Raw genomic sequence first — 16416 nt, forward strand, 5'->3', positions numbered from 1 at the left:
TACGAGCCCTTCAAAACAGAGCTAATACCAGTAGTCCTCAAAATATCCAACAAAATATAAACAGACAGAACATTAGCTAATTTACTCAATGAAGCCAAAATGACTCTTTTACCTAAACCACACAAAGATCCCTCCCCCCAAAAAGAGAACTTCAACCCAAATTCAATTATGGTTATTGATGCAAGAGTGCTCAATAAAATTCTTGCCAACCACATTCATGAACACATCAAAACTATCATTCACCACTCTCAAGTAGGATTCATGCAAGGGATGCAAATTTATTTCAATATATGAAAATCTATAAACATAATAAAAGCAATTCACTGCAAACCAAAAGTCAATATCAAAGTAAATGAAAAGATAAAAGAAGAAATTTCAATAAAATCAGAGACAAGACAAGGATGTTCACTGTCACCATATCTATTGAATAAAATATTTAAAGTTCTACCTAGAGCAATAAGACAACCAAAGAAGACCAAGGGGATACACATTTTCAAAGAAGAGTTTAAGGTATCCTTATTTGTAGAAGATATGGTCGTACATATAAGCAACTCCAAAAATTCTACCAGAGCACTTCTACAGCTCATAAATAACTTCTGCAAAGTGGCTGGGTATAAATTTAACTCCAATCAGTAGCCTTCCTTTATTAAATGATGAACTGGCTGAGAAAGAAATTAGAGGAAGAGCACAATTGTTAAAAATAAAATAAAACATCTTGGTGTAACTCCATCCAAACACATGAAAAATCTGTATGAAAAGCATTTCAAGTTTCTCTTAAAGAGATCAAAGAAGACCTCAGAAAATAGAGAGACCTCCCATGGAGACCTCCCATGCTCATGAATTGGTAGAATTAAGATAGTAAAAATGGCCAGTCAATCAAAAGCAATCTATAGTTTCAACACAATCCCCATCAAAATCCCAAAAAAATTTTCAATGCCATGGGAAAAGCAATTCTGAAATACATCTGGAAAAACAAAACAAGACAAAACAAAATCCCAGAATACTGGAAACAATTAACAACAAAAGAACTTCTGGGAGTGAAAGGAAAATTATACAGATTTAAGGTTTAAAAATATGAAGTTAAAAGAGTAAGTTTCAAAATTCACAACCTCAGGACTAAACACTGTGAAAAGCAAGTCCAGGCAGCCCCGCCCTGCCGCTAGAACTAACAGACCATAAAAGGAAAGGAATGCAGAACAGAGCAGGTGTACCGGATCTGACTCACAGGCCACCTGACAGGAAGAGATAAGCCCCCAGCCCCCGACATTCAGGATGCCCCAACCTGCCAATGTGTGCAGCTATACCTTATTACCTCATCATGTGAAATAGCCAATCATATGTGAACATGTCTATGTGCCTCGTTTGCATCCACCAATCCCCGTAACTATGCATCTGCTTCTGTACTCCCGTTTCTGCTTCCCCAAACCCTATAAAAGCCCCATGCTGGAGCTGCTGGGGGCACAAGTCCTCCGAAGAGACTGTGTGCCCGCAGGTACCTGTGTTTTCCAATAAACCCTCTTGCTGATTGCATCCGAGTGGACTCGGCTCAGTCATTGGGTGCTTGGGTCTCCTCCTGAGGGAAAGTTCCTCTCCGGAGGTCTTTCAGGAGAATCTCCATTCCTGACCTCAAGCTATAGTATAAAGCAATATTGATAAAAAATGAATGGTATTGGTAAAGATACAGGTTGATCAATGGAATAAAAGTGAAGACCTAGAAGTAAAACCACATATATATGGACACTTGATATTGCACAAAGTAGCCAAAAATATACAGTGAAAGAAAGCATCTTCAATAAGTAGTGTTGGTCTAAGTGGCAGTCTGTATGTAATAAAATGAAAATGGATATGTATTTTTCACCTTGCACCAAGCTCAAGTAGAAGTACCTAAACATAAAACAAGATACACTAAATCTAATAGAAGAGATAGTGGGAAAGAGCCTCAAACTCATTGGCACAGGGGGAACTTTTGTGAACAGAGCTCCCATGGCTCAGGATCTAAGAACAAGAATTGATTAATGGGACCACATGAACCTGGAAAGCTTCTGTAAGTAAAAGAGCATAGTCAATAGGAAAAGTCAGCAACTTACAGATTGGATAAAAACTTCATTATCCCCACATCTGACAGAGGGCTAATATCCAAAATGTATAAAAGCTTCAAGCAGGTACCTCCAAAACAAACAAACAAACAAACAAGCAACCCAATCAAAAAAATGGGGTATAGATCTGAACAGGGAATTTACAACAGAGGAATCATGAATGACTGAGAAGCATTTAAAGAAATGCTAAATGTCATTAATGATCAGAGAAATAAAATCCAAATGACCTGAGAGTCCACTTTACACCAGTCAGAATGGCTAAGATCAAAAAATTAGGTGACAACAAATGTTGGTGAGGATGTGAAGAAAGAGGAACTCTCCTCCTCCATTGTTGATGTGAATGCAAACTGGTACAACCACTCTGGAAATCAATCTGGAGGTTCCTCAGAAAACTAGAAATATAATTACCTGAAGACCTAGCAATACCACTCTTTGGCATATACCCAGAAGGTGCCCCATCATGCCACATAGGCACATGTTCCACTATGTTCATAGCGGCCTTATTTGTGATAATCAGATTCTGGAAACAACCCTGATACCCCACAGCCGAATAATGGATGCAGAAACTGTGGTTCAATTATATAATGGAATACTATTCAACAATTAAGAATGAGAACATCATGAGTTTTGCAGGCAAATGGATCGAACTAGAAAATATCCTGGGTGAAATAATTTAAACTCAAAAGGAAATGCATGGTATACTCACTAATAAGTCAATATTAGCCAAAAATACAGAATACCCAGAATACAATCCTTAGAACTCATGACATTTAACAAGCCAATGGTTCCAAGTAAGGATGCCTCAATCCCAGGGAGAAGAAAGAGATCAGAGTAGGCAGAGGGAGCTTGGTACCTGGATAGCTGAGGAGCAGGGATGAGTAGGAGTGAATATGATTATGTACTGGGTGGCTGAGACACTACTGAAGGTCTGTGGGCCATCAGAAGAAAGAGAAACAGGCCACTTCAGGAAGTAAGATGTGGGGGAATCCTCTTGAATGTACCAGTAACCTGGGAGGTGAGAGACTCTCAGAACAAAAAGGAGGGAGATTCCATGAAGTATTCTACAGTGGGGAGAGGAAACTTGTAAAGTCTACCTTAAGTGGAAGGATAGTGCATCAAGTGAAGGCATGGGATTGCCATCCTACAATCAAAAGCTTTGACCCAGAATTGGTCCTGTCTAAAAGAACTTCAGAAACACAATGGAGAAGAGCTTGAGAGAAAGCAGGCCATGTAGGAGGCTCAAATTGGGATCCAGCTCAAGAGAAGCCCCTAGGGTCTGATACTGTTATTGATGCTGTGGTGTGTGTGCAGGCCGGAGCCTAACATGGCTGTCCTATAAGAGGCCCAAGAAGCAGCTGAAAGAATCAGATGCAGATACTAGCAACAGGGACCACAGTTGCTGAATTGGGGGAAAACTGAAAGAAGCTGAGGATGAAGAGAGGCTCCATGAGAAGACAAGCATTCTCAAATCACCTGGCCCTGGAGGAGTTATTGAAAGAACTGAAGGATCTGAAGGGGTTTGCAACTCAATAGGTAGAAAAAAAAATATCAAGCGATCCGACCTCCCAGGGCTCAAGGAACTAAAAAACCAACCAAAGGATACAAATGGAAGGAATCATAGTATCAGTTGCATATGTAACAGAGGATGGCTTCATCTGTCATCAGTGGGAGGGGAGACCCTTGGTCCTGAAAAGGCTCAAGAGTTCAGTGTAGGGGAATGCCAGGGTGATGAGGTGAGAACAAGTTGGCGAAGGAAAGCCCTGAGAGAAGCAATGGGAGAGGGATGGGATAGGGTATGTGCAGAAGAGAAACCTGGAAAGGGGATAACATTAAAAATATAAATAAAATATTCAATAAAAACCTATAACTGAGGGCACTCAAGCATCAGTTCCCCTGCAGTCCAGACACCGTCTGGACCTGAAGGGACCCAGTCAACAGCTCCCTGCACTAAAATCCTGTGGAAGTGAATGCTAAACCTTCAGAGGGTCACACACGCCTGGGAAGCCAGAAGAGACTACACTGTGCCCACATTTGTGACTCCAGAAGAAAATACCTAACACCATCTGGGACCTGGTGCATGGGGGCCCCGGGAAAAGGCAGCACACGCTGTCCTGTTTGCCACCCTCATGGGGACCTAAAAATCAGCCCCCCCCAGGAGCAACTTCAGCTGCGGGACCAGAGGTAAGACCAACTTTTCCGCTCCAAGTGACCTGCCTGGTGGACTCAGAACACAGGGCCACAGAAACAGCTGAAGACCAGTATACAGGAAAGACTACATGAAAGACTACATGCGTGAAAGAAGAACACTCTGTTCCCAAAATTGGTTGAAAGAAAACAGGAACACATGTCTACAGCACTCTTGAAACACAGGCCTATAGTGTGGTCTAGCCACTGTAAGAAATAGCAGAACAAGGTAACACCAGAGACAACATGATGGCAAGAGGCAAGTGCAGGAACCCAAGCAACAAAACCAAGACTACATGGTATCATTGGAACCCAATTCACCAATCAAAGCAAACACTGAATATCCAAACACAACAGAAAAGCAAGATCTTGATTTTAAATCACATTTGATCATGATGATGGAGGACTTCAAGAAAGACATGAACTCACTTAGGGAAACACAGGAAAACATTAATAAACAAGTAGAAGCCTATAGGGAGGAATCACAAAAATCCCTGAAAGAATTCCAGGAAAACACAATCAAACATGCGAAGGAATTGAAAATGGAAATAGAAGCAATAAAGAAAGCACAAAGGGAGACAACCCTGGATATAGAAAACCAAAGGAAGAGACAAGGAGCCATAGATACAAGCATCACCAACAGAATATAAGAGGTAGAAGAGAGAATCTCAGGAGCAGAAGATTCCATAGATATCATTGACACAACTGTCAAAGATAATGTAAAACAGAAAAAGCTACTGTTCCAAAACATACAGGAAATCCAGAACTCAGTGAGAAAATCAAACCTAAGGATAATAGGTATGAAAGAGAGTTAAGACTGCCAGGTCAACGGACAAGTAAATATCTTCAACAAAATCATAGAAGAAAACTTCCCTAACCTAAAGAAAGAGATGCCCATAAACATACAAGAAGCCTACAGAACTCCAAAAAGATTTGTCCAGAAAAGAAACTCCTCCCTTCACATAATAGTCAAAACACAAAATGCACAAAACAAAGAAAGAATATTAAAAGCAGTAAGGGAAAAAGGTCAAGTAACAAATAAAGGCAGACCTATCAGAATCACACCAGACTTCTCACCAGAGACTATGAAAGCCAGAAGATCCTGGACAGATGTCATACAGACCCTAAGGGAACACAAATGTCAGCCCAGGTTACTGTATCCAGGAAAACTCTCAATTAACATAGATGGAGAAACCAAGATATTCCATGACAAAACCAAATTTGCACAATATCTTTCTGTAAAACCAGCCCTACAAAGGATAATAAATGGTAAAGCCAAACATAAGGAGGCAAGCTACACCCTAGAAAAAGCAAGAAACTAATCATCTTGGCAACAAAACAAAGAGAAGAAACACACAAAAACATAATCTCACATTCAAATACGAATATAACAGAAAGCAACAATCACTACTCCATAATATCTCTCAACATCAATGGACTCTACTCCTCAATAAAAAGACATAGATTAACAAACTGGATATGCAATGAGGACCCCTCATTCTGCTGCCTACAGGAAACACACCTCAGAGACAAAAACAGACAGTATCTCAGAGTAAGAGGCTGGAAAACAACTTTCCTAGCAAATGGTCCAAAGAAGCAAGGTGGAGTAGCCGTTCTAATGAATAAAATTGATTTTCAACTAAACGTCATCAAAAAAGATAAGGAAGGACACTTCATATTCATCAAAGGAAAAATCCACCAAGATGAACCCTCATTCCTAAATATATATGCTCCAAATACAAGGGCACCAACATACATAAAAGAAACCTCACTAAAGCTCAAAGCACACATTGCAACTCACACAATAATAGTAGGAGATTTCAACACCACACTCTCATCAATGGACAGATCATGGAAACAGAAATTAGACAGACATAGACATACTAAGAGAAGTCATGGAACAAATGGACTTAACAGATATTAATAGAACATTCTATGCTAAAAAAAAAGGATATACCTTCTTCTCCCCACCTCATGGTACTTTCTCCAAAATTGATCATATAATAGGTCATAAAACTGGCCTCAATAGATACAGAAAGATAGAAATAATCTCATGCGTCCTATCAAACCACCACGGGCTAAAGCTGGTGTTCAACAACAATAAGGGACCAACCCACATATACATGGAAGTTGACCAATGCTCTACTGAATGATAACCTGGTCAAGGAAGAAAGAAATTAAAGACTTCTTGGAATTTAATGAAAATGAAGGAACAACATACCCAAACTCATGGGACACAATGAAAGCTGTGCTAAGAAGAAAACTCATAGTTCTGAGTGCCTGAAGAAAGAAACAGAAAAGAGCATATATCAGCAGCTTGACAGCACACGTAAAAGCACTAGAACAAAAAGAAGCAAATACACCCAGGAGGAATAGAATGCAGGAAATAATCAAACTTAGAGCTGAAATCAACCAAGTAGAAGCAAAAGGACTACACAAAGAATCCACAGAACAAATGCCAGCAGCAAACCACTGAACTGAGAATAGGAATCAGAGAAAGAACTGGAAGAGCTTGAAGGGGCTCAAGACCCCATATGTACAACAATGCCAAGCAACCAGAGCTTCCAGGGACTAAGCCACTACCTAAAGACTATACATGGACTGACCCTGGACTCTGACCTCATAGGTAGCAATGAATATCCTAGTAAGAGCACCAGTGGAAGGGGAAGCCCTGGGTCCTGCTAAGACTGAACCCCCAGTGAAATAGATTGTTGGGGGAGGGCGGCAATGGGGGGAGGATGGGGAGGGGAACACCCATAAAGGAGTGGAGGGGGAGGGATTAGGGGGTTGTTTGCCCCGAAACACTAGAAATGTAAATAAGAAATACTCAAGTTACAAAAAAAAATCAACAGAACAAAAGGTTGGTTCTTTGATAAAATCAACAAGATAGATAAACCCTTAGCCAGACAAATTAGAGGACACAGCGAGTGTGTCCAAATTAACAAAATCAGAAATGAAAAGGGAGACATAAGTACAGAATCAGAGGAAATTCAAAAAATCATCAGATCCTACTACAAAAGTCTATTCCAACAAAACTTGACAATCTGCAGGAAATGGATAATTTCCTAGATAGATACCAGGTACTGAAGTTAAATCAGGAACAGGTAAACCATTTAAACAACCCCATAACTCCTAAAGAAATAGAAGCGGTCATTAAAGGTCTCCCAACCAAAAAGAGCCCAGGTCCAGATGGGTTCAGTGAATAATTCTATCAAACCTTCATAGAAGACCTCATATCAATGCCATCCAAACTATTCCACAAATTGAAACAGATGAAGCGCTACCGAAATCCTTCTATGAAGCCATAATTACTCGTATACATAAACCACACAAGACCCAACAAAGAAAGAGAAATTCAGACCAATTTCCCTTGTGAATATCAATGCCATATACAGCAAACCAGTAGCTAACATTAAACTAAATGGAGATAAACTTGAAGCCATCCCACTAAAGTCAGGGACTAGACAAGGCTGCCCATTCTTTCCCTATTTATTCAGTATAACTCTTGAAGTTCTAGCCAGAGCAATCAGACAACAAAAGGAGATCAAAAGGTTATTTGTCTCCCTGCATTGTAACTTCTTGAGTTCTTTGTTATTACGCTATACTCTCTAGAGAACAAACAAAAGACTCACATGACCAAATGCATAAAAGGGGAGGGAAGGACCTCGAAGGGAAAGATGATGGGGGTGGGAAGAGAAGGGAACATGATCTGGTATTGGGTGGTAGAGAAGGACTGAAGCACTGAGGGCCAGCAAAAAGAATTGAAACAGGCAACCTCAGGAAGAAGTAGGTTGGAAGGACCCTCCAGAATATACCAGAGACCTAGGAAGTGAGCGACGGTCAAAGGGGGTTTCCTAGATTAAATGTCCTACAGTGGGGAGAGGGAACTTGTTAAGTCCACCTCCAGTAGGAAGACGGGGCATTAAGTGAAGGATGGGATTGCTATCCCATGGTCAAAACTCTGACCCATAATTCTTCCTGTCTAGAAGAAATGTAAGGATGGAAATGGAGAAGAGCGTAAGGAAAAGAAGGTCCAATGAGAGTGTAGAACTAGAGTTTCATAAAGGTTACTCATTGTCAGAGCCCGAATGTGCAGAACTAGAGTTTCATAAAGGTTGCTCATTGTCAGAGTCCAGATGTGCAGGGCGGGACGTGCCTGAGGGAGAGCCAGAGATAGGACTTGCCAAACCAGCTATCAGCCCCAAGGACACTGACCATCCGTAGCTACCTCCTCCCCTTCCTTCACCCCCCTGAGTGAGATGAGTCACCCTACCTGCCTGCCGAGCTGTTGGAGAGCACGTACTCCTTGCTGATGTAATTTCGCGCCGAAAGTAACTGTGCACCATTTGAATTGACCAATCATGTGCAACCGCGTGAATGCCCCTTACCTCCCCTATATAAACCCCCGAGTCTGGAGGCTCGGGGTCGATTCCTCTGTCTCCTGTGTGAGATACGTGTCGACCCGGGATCCCGCTAAGACCTGGGATCTCGTTAATAAAGCTACCTCTTGCTGTTACATCAAGAATGGCTCCTCGTGATTCTTGGGGGCACCCCACCCTGCGATCGGAGCGAGAGACGCGGCTCCCCGTTTTGGGGTACGCTCTTTCAAGAGGCCTAGAGTTGGCTTAAGGGGAGTCTCCAAGACCTGACACCATTATTGAGGATATGGTGTGCTCAGAAAAACAGACATATCATGACTGCCCTCCAAAAGACTTAACAAGCAGCTGAAAGAGTCAGATGCAGATATGTGCACCCAACCTATGAACAGAAGCTGCTGACCCCTGTGGTTGAATTAGGGAAAAGCTGCTGGACACTGAGGAGTAGGGCAACCCTGAAGGAGGACCAGCTGTCTCAGTTAACCTGGATCCCTGAGATCTCTCACACACTGGATCACCAACCAGGCAGCATACACTAACTGAGATGAGGCCCCCAACACATGCAGAGCAGAGGATTCTGGAATCTGGGTTCAGACAGAGAAGATGCACCTAACCATCAGAAGACTGGAGGCCCCAGAAAGTTTAAAGGTCTGGTGTGGTGGATGGGTGAAGACATCCTCTTGGAGATGAGGATGGGGTTGAAGGTGTGGCAGGGAGGAGGTATGGTATATGGAACAGTAAAAGGGTAGACAGGAAGGGGAATAAATCTGGATTGTAAAAATGAATAAAAAATTTGAAGAAAAAAAAAGGACATATTTGGGAAATAAGATGCTCATCCAGGCCATCAAGTTAAATGTAATGGACTTTAGGTTTTTAGCCAAAGAGACACTAGAACAGTGTAAGGTATGTCATCAAGTAAATTCTTATGCTGCCAAGAACAAACGGGGCAAGAGACTTCGGGGAGAACGCCCTGGGGTATATTGGGATGTCAATTTCACAGAGGTTAAGTCAAGAAAATATGGTTAAAAACATCCATTCAGAGACTGCCCCACATGTGGCCCATACATATACAGCCACCAAACTAGATAAGATGGATGAAGGAAAGAAGTGCAGGGTGACAGGACCTGGATGTAGATCTCTTCTGAGGGACACAGCCAGAATATGACAAATACATGGGCAAATGCCAGCAGCAAACCACTGAACTGAGAATGGGACCCCTGTTGAAGAAATCAGAGAAAGGACTGAAAGAGCTGCAAGGAACTTGAGACCCAAAATGAACAACAATGCCAACCAACCAGAGCTTCCAGGGATTAAGACACTACCCAAAGCCTATACATGGACTGACCCTGTCCTCCAACTGCATAGGTAGCAATGAATAGTTTAGTACGGGCAAGAATGGAAGGGGAAGCCCATGGTCCTGCCAAGACTGAACCCCCAGTGAATGAGATTGTTGGAGGAGGGCAGTAATGGGGGGAAGATGGGGAGGGGAACACCCATATAGAATGGGACGGGATGTTGGCCCAGAAACCTGGAAAGGTAATAACAGTTGAAATGTAAATAAGAAATACCCGTCCCGTGGGGGAGGGCCCAGGAGCGGCAGGACCCCTGCCTGAGACACCACCAGAATCTGAAGGAAACAGACCGGATAAACAGTTCTCTGCACCCAAATCCCGTGGGAGGGAGAGCTGAACCTTCAGAGAGGCAGACAAGCCTGGGAAACCAGAAGAGACTGATCTCTGCACACACATCTCAGACGCCAGAGGAAAAAGCCAAAGACCATCTGGAACCCTGGTGCACTGAAGCTCCCGGAAGGGGCGGCACAGGTCTTCCTGGTTGCTGCCGCTGTAGAGAGCCCGTGGGCAGCACCCCATGAGCGAGCTTGAGCCCCGGGACCACAGGTAAGACCAACTTTTCTGCTGCAAGAAAGCTGCCTGGTGAACTCAAGACACAGGCCCACAGGAACAGCTGAAGACCTGTAGAGAGGAAAAACTACACGCCGGAAAGCAGAACACTCTGTCCCCATAACTGACTGAAAGAGAGGAAAATAGGTCTACAGCACTCCTGACACACAGGCTTATAGGACAGTCTAGCCACTGTCAGACATAGCAGAACAAAGTACCACTAGAGATAATCTGATGGCGAGAGGCAAGCGCAGGAACCCAAGCAACAGAAACCAAGACTACATGGCACCATCGGAGCCCAATTCTCCCATCAAAACAAACATGGAATATCCAAACACACCAGAAAAGCAAGATCTAGTTTCAAAACCATATATGATCATGATGCTGGAGGACTTCAAGAAAGACGTGAAGAACTCCCTTAGAGAACAAGTAGAAGCCTACAGAGAGGAATCTCAAAAATGACTGAAAGAATCGCAAAAATCCCTGAAAGAATTCCAGGAAAACATAAATAAACAAGTAGAAGCCCATAGAGAGGAGGCACAAAAATCCCTGAAAGAATTCCAGGAAAACATAAATAAAAAAGTAGAAGCCCATAGAGAGGAGACACAAAAATCCCTGAAAGAATTCCAGGAAAACACAATCAAACAGTTGAAGGAATTAAAAATGGAAATAGAAGCAATCAAGAAAAAACACATGGAAACAACCCTGGATATAGAAAACCAAAAGAAGAGACAAGGAGCTGTAGATACAAGCTTCACCAACAGAATACAAGAGATGGAAGAGAGAATCTCAGGAGCAGAAGATTCCATAGAAATCATTGATTCAACTGTCAAAGATAATGTAAAGCGGAAAAAGCTACTGGTCCAAAACATACAGGAAATCCAGGACTCAATGAGAAGATCAAACCTAAGGATAATAGGTATAGAAGAGAGTGAAGACTCCCAGCTCAAAGTACCAGTAAATATCTTCAACAAAATCATAGAAGAAAACTTCCCTAACCTAAAAAAAGAGATACCCATAGACATACAAGAAGCCTACAGAACTCCAAATAGATTGGACCAGAAAAGAAACACCTCCAGTCACATAATTGTCAAAACACCAAACGCACAAAATAAAGAAAGAATATTAAAAGCAGTAAGGGAAAAAGGTCAAGTAACATATAAAGGCAGACCTATCAGAATCACACCAGACTTCTCGCCAGAAACTATGAAGGCCAGAAGATCCTGGACTGATGTCATACAGACCCTAAGAGAACACAAATGCCAGCCCAGGTTACTGTATCCAGCAAAACTCTCAATTAACATTGATGGAGAAACCAAGATATTCCATGACAAAACCAAATTTACACAATATCTTTCTACAAATCCAGCACTACAAAGGATAATAAGTGGTAAAGCCCAACATAAGGAGGCAAGCTATACCCTAGAAGAAGCAAGAAACTAATCGTCTTGGCAACAAAACAAAGAGAATGAAAGCACACAAACATAACCTCACTTCCAAATATGAATATAACGGGAAGCAATAATCACTATTCCTTAATATCTCTCAATATCAATGGCCTCAACTCCCCAATCAAAAGACATAGATTAACAAACTGGATACGCAACGAGGACCCTGCATTCTGCTGCCTACAGGAAACACACCTCAGAGACAAAGACAGACACTACCTCAGAGTGAAAGCCTGGAAAACAACTTTCCAAGCAAATGGTCAGAAGAAGCAAGCTGGAGTAGCCATTCTAATATCAAATAAAATCAATTTTCAACTAAAAGTCATCAAAAAAGATAAGGAAGGACAGTTCATATTCATCAAAGGAAAAATCCACCAAGATGAACTCTCAATCCTAAATATCTATGCCCCAAATACAAGGGCACCTACATACGTAAAAGAAACCTTACTAAAGCTCAAAACACACATTGCACCTCACACAATAATAGTGGGAGATTTCAACACCCCACTCTCATCAATGGACAGATCATGGAAACAGAAATTAAACAGTGATGTCGACAGACTAAGAGAAGTCATGAGCCAAATGGACTTAACGGATATTTATAGAACATTCTATCCTAAAGCAAAAGGATATACCTTCTTCTCAGCTCCTCATGGTACTTTCTCCAAAATTCACCATATAATTGGTCAAAAAACGGGCCTCAACAGGTACAGAAAGATAGAAATAATCCCATGCGTGCTATCGGACCACCACGGGCGGTCTTCAATAACAATAAGGGAAGAATGCCCACATATACGTGGAAATTGAACAATGCTCTACTCAATGATAACCTGGTCAAGGAAGAAATAAAGAAAGAAATTAAAAACTTTTTAGAATTTAATGAAAATGAAGATACAACATACCCAAACTTATGGGACACAATGAAAGCTGTGCTAAGAGGAAAACTCATAGCGCTGAGTGCCTGCAGAAAGAAACAGGAAAGAGCATATGTCAGCAGCTTGACAGCACACCTAAAAGCTCTAGAACAAAAAGAAGCAAATACACCCAGGAGGAGTAGAAGGCAGGAAATAATCAAACTCAGAGCTGAAATCAACCAAGTAGAAACAAAAAGGACCATAGAAAGAATCAACAGAACCAAAAGTTGGTTCTTTGAGAAAATCAACATAAACCCTTAGCCAGACTAACGAGAGGACACAGAGAGTGCGTCCAAATTAACAAAATCAGAAATGAAAAGGGAGACATAACTACAGATTCAGAGGAAATTCAAAAAATCATCAGATCTTACTATAAAAACCTATATTCAACAAAACTTGAAAATCTTCAGGAAATGGACAATTTCCTAGTCAGATACCAGGTACCAAAGTTAAATCAGGAACAGATAAACCAGTTAAACAACCCCATAACTCCTAAGGAAATAGAAGCAGTCATTAAAGGTCTCCCAACCAAAAAGAGCCCAGGTCCAGACGGGTTTAGTGCAGAATTCTATCAAACCTTCATAGAAGACCTCATACCAATATTATCCAAACTATTCCACAAAATTGAAACAGATGGAGCACTACCGAATTCCTTCTACGAAGCCACAATTACTCTTATACCTAAACCACACAAAGACACAACAAAGAAAGAGAACTTCAGACCAATTTCCCTTATGAATATCGACGCAAAAATACTCAATAAAATTCTGGCAATCCGAATTCAAGAGCACATCAAAACAATCATCCACCATGATCAAGTAGGCTTCATCCCAGGCATGCAGGGATGATTTAATATACGGAAAACCATCAACGTGATCCATCATATAAACAAACTGAAAGAACAGAACCACATGATCATTTCATTAGATGCTGAGAAAGCATTTGACAAAATTCAACACCCCTTCATGATAAAAGTCCTGGAAAGAATAGGAATTCAAGGCCCATACCTAAACATAGTAAAAGCCATATACAGCAAACCAGTTGCTAACATTAAACTAAATGGAGAGAAACTTGAAGCAATCCCACTAAAATCAGGGACTAGACAAGGCTGCCCACTCTCTCCCTACTTATTCAATATAGTTCTTGTAGTTCTAGCCAGAGCAATCAGACAACAAAAGGAGATCAAGGGGATACAGATCGGAAAAGAAGAAGTCAAAATATCACTATTTACAGATGACATGATAGTATATTTAAGTGATCCCAAAAGTTCCACCAGAGAACTACTAAAGCTGATAAACAACTTCAGCAAAGTGGCTGGGTATAAAATTAACTCAAATAAATCAGTTGCCTTCCTCTATACAAAAGAGAAACAGGACGAGAAAGAAATTAGGGAAACAGCACCCTTCATAGTAGACCCAAATAATATAAAGTACCTCGGTGTGACTTTAACCAAGCAAGTAAAAGATCTGTACAATAAGAACTTCAAGACACTGTGGAAAGAAATTGAAGAAGTCCTCAGAAGATGGAAATATCTCCCATGCTCATGGATTGGCAGGATTAATATAGTAAAAATGGCCATTTTACCAAAAGCAATCTACAGATTCAATGCAATCCCCATCAAAATACCAATCCAATTCTTCAAAGAGTTAGACAGAACAATTTGCAAATTCATCTGGAATAACAAAAAACCCAGGATAGCTAAAGCTATCCTCAACAATAAAAGGACTTCAGGGGGAATCACTATCCCTGAACTCAAGCAGTATTACAGAGCAATAGTGATAAAAACTGCATGGTATTGGTACAGAGACAGACAGATAGACCAATGGAATAGAATTGAAGACCCAGAAATGAACCCACACACCTATGGTCACTTGATTTTTGACAAAGGAGCCAAAACCATCCAATGGAAAAAAGATAGCATTTTCAGCAAATGGTGCTGGTTCAACTGGAGGGCAACATGTAGAAGAATGCAGATCGATCCATCCTTATCACCCTGTACAAAGCTTAAGTCCAAGTGGATCAAGGACCTCCACATCAAACCAGACACACTCAAACTAATAGAAGAAAAACTAGGGAAGCATCTGGAACACATGGGCACTGGAAAAAATTTCCTGAACAAAACACCAATGGCTTATGCTCTAAGATCAAGAATCGACAAATGGGATCTCATAAAACTGCAAAGCTTCTGTAAGGCAAAGGACACGGTGGTTAGGACAAAACGGCAACCAACAGATTGGGAAAAGATCTTTACCAATCCTACAACAGATAGAGCCCTTATATCCAAAATATACAAAGAACTCAAGAAGTTAGACCGCAGGAAGACAAATAACCCTATTAAAAAATGGGGTTCAGAGCTAAACAAAGAATTCACAGCTGAGGAATGCCGAATGGCTGAGAAAAACCTAAATAAATGTTCAACATCTTTAGTCATAAGGGAAATGCAAATCAAAACAACCCTGAGATTTCACCTCACACCAGTGAGAATGGCTAAGATCAAAAACTCAGGTGACAGCAGATGCTGGAGAGGATGTGGAGAAAGAGGAACACTCCTCCATTGTTGGTGGGATTGCAGACTGGTAAAACCATTCTGGAAATCAGTCTGGAGGTTCCTCAGAAAATTGGACATTGAACTGCCTGAGGATCCAGCTATACCTCTCTTGGGCATATACCCAAAAGATGCCTCAACATATAAAAGAGACACGTGCTCCACTATGTTCATCGCAGCCTTATTTATAATAGCCAGAAAATGGAAAGAACCCAGATGCCCTTCAACAGAGGAATGGATACAGAAAATGTGGTACATCTACACAATGGAATATTACTCAGCTATCAAAAACAACGAGTTTATGAAATTCGTAGGCAAATGGTTGGAACTGGAAAATATCATCCTGAGTGAGCTAACCCACTCACAGAAAGACATACATGGTATGCACTCATTGATAAGTGGCTATTAGCCCAAATGCTTGAATTACCCTAGATCCCTAGAACAAAGGAAACTCAAGACGGATGATCAAAATGTGAATGCTTCACTCCTTCTTTAAATGAGGAAAAAGAATACCCTTGGCAGGGAAAGGAGAGGCAAAGATTAAAACAGAGACTGAAGGAACACCCATTCAGAGCCTGCCCCACATGTGGCCCATACATATACAGCCACCCAATTAGACAAGATGGATGAAGCAAAGAAGTGCAGACCAACAGGAGCCGGATGTAGATCGTTCCTGAGAGACACAGCCAGAATACAGCAAATACAGAGGCGAAAGCCAGCAGCAAACCACTGAACTGAGAATAGGTCCCCCGTTGAAGGAATCAGAGAAAGAACTGGAAGAGCTTGAAGGGGCTCGAGACCCCAAAAGTACAAAAATGTCAAGCAACCAGAGCTTCCAGGGACTAAGCCACTACCTCAAGACTATACATGGACTGACCCTGGACTCTGACCCCATAGGTAGCAATGAATATCCTAGTAAGAGCACCAGTGGAAGGGGAAGCCCTGGGTCCTG

The sequence above is a fragment of the Rattus norvegicus genome, chromosome 8 (genome assembly GCF_036323735.1).
Source record: "Rattus norvegicus strain BN/NHsdMcwi chromosome 8, GRCr8, whole genome shotgun sequence".
NCBI lineage: Eukaryota > Metazoa > Chordata > Mammalia > Rodentia > Muridae > Rattus > Rattus norvegicus.